This window comes from Mandrillus leucophaeus, unplaced genomic scaffold (assembly GCF_000951045.1).
Source record: "Mandrillus leucophaeus isolate KB7577 unplaced genomic scaffold, Mleu.le_1.0 Scaffold35, whole genome shotgun sequence".
Lineage (NCBI taxonomy): Eukaryota > Metazoa > Chordata > Mammalia > Primates > Cercopithecidae > Mandrillus > Mandrillus leucophaeus.
Genome location: NW_012103698.1, coordinates 9,540 through 10,795, shown reverse-complemented (window position 1 = coordinate 10,795; position 1,256 = coordinate 9,540). Strand labels below are relative to the sequence as shown.

Sequence of the window (1,256 nt, the reverse complement as noted above, 5' to 3'; positions counted from 1 at the left end):
CCCAGCCACTCCCCCACCGCCCCCGGCCCTCACTCACCCGCCTCCCTCCGCTCGCGCAGCCGAACCTGCCGGCAGCGACACCTGACAGCGGCCCAATCAAAGCGCGACTTCTTTGCCGTACCACCAATCAGCGAAGGGCGCGCACCGGCAACAGAGTCAGGCTGCGTTGGCCGGCGCTTCTGCGCGGAGGAGCGTGACCCCTGGTGGCTCCGGGAGGGAATGCAACTTGATGCTCCCTTCCTTTGATTTCTTACTGCGTCGCCAAAGTCCAGATGCATGGTCTAGACAGAGACGTTCCATGAGACGACGGTGGGGGTGGGAAGCCTGATGCTGAGAAAGTGGAAGAGGCAGAGTTTGTGCCATTGCTGCTCCTTCAGAGCAAAACTAGGTCTTCCATTTGTCTTATGAGACAAAACAGGGTCTCATATATGTACAGATCCAATAAATAAAGGTTGAAAATATTAACAGATATAAAGAGGAGTGACAGGGAGACTGGAGACCAAAAAAACACAAGGAGAGAAGCAGATAAGAAAGTTAAGGGAAGGAACAGAGAGACATTTACAGAGGAGGCAAGAAAATGGATGGACCTGGAACTCTAGACAAATTGATTCCTATCTTCACAGCCTGTTTTTCTCTACGCTCCAGACAAAGCTGGATTTGAATCCTGGCCTTACCTTTAATAGCTGTGCAGCCTTGAGCCACTCACATAACTTCTCTGAGCCTTTATTTTTCTCATCCATAAAACTGGGATTAAAAACCTATGGCCAGGCTCCGCGGCTCACGCCTGTAATCACAGCACTTTGGGAGGCCACATCACGCGGATCACGAGGTCAGGCGGTGGAGACTATTCTGGCCAACATGGTGAAACCCCGTCTCTACTGAATATACAGAAATTAGCCGGATGTGGCGGTGCGCACCTGTAATCCCAACTACTCGGGAGGCTGAGGTAGGAGAATTATTTAAACTCAAGAGGTGGAGATTGCAGTGAGCCGAAGTGGAGCCACTGCACCTCAGCCTGGCAAGAAAGCCAGACTCCGTCTCAGAAAAAAAAAAAAAACCTAATTAAGGCCGGTTGTGGTGGCTCAAGCCTACAATCCCAGCACCTTGGGAGGCCCAGGCGGCAGATTGCTGGAGTGCAATGGAGTGCAAGGAGTTCAAGATCAGCCTGGGCAACATGATGAAACCCTGTCTCTACAAGAAATACAAAAGCTAGCCAGGCGTTGTGGCCTATGCCTGTGGTCACAGCTACTTATGAG

General features: G+C 51.6%; 1 protein-coding gene across 1 annotated transcript in view; it reads right to left on the bottom strand.

Annotated features, from left to right (window-relative positions):
- Nucleotides 1–120, bottom strand: part of PPIP5K1 (diphosphoinositol pentakisphosphate kinase 1) — a 71,850-nt gene extending 71,730 nt beyond the window's left edge. Inside the window, exon 1 of the mRNA XM_011989198.1 lies at nucleotides 38–120. The gene's annotated coding sequence lies outside the window, so the exon portion shown is untranslated. The remainder of the gene's footprint in view (nucleotides 1–37) is intronic.
- Nucleotides 121–1,256: the final 1,136 nt, after the last annotated feature.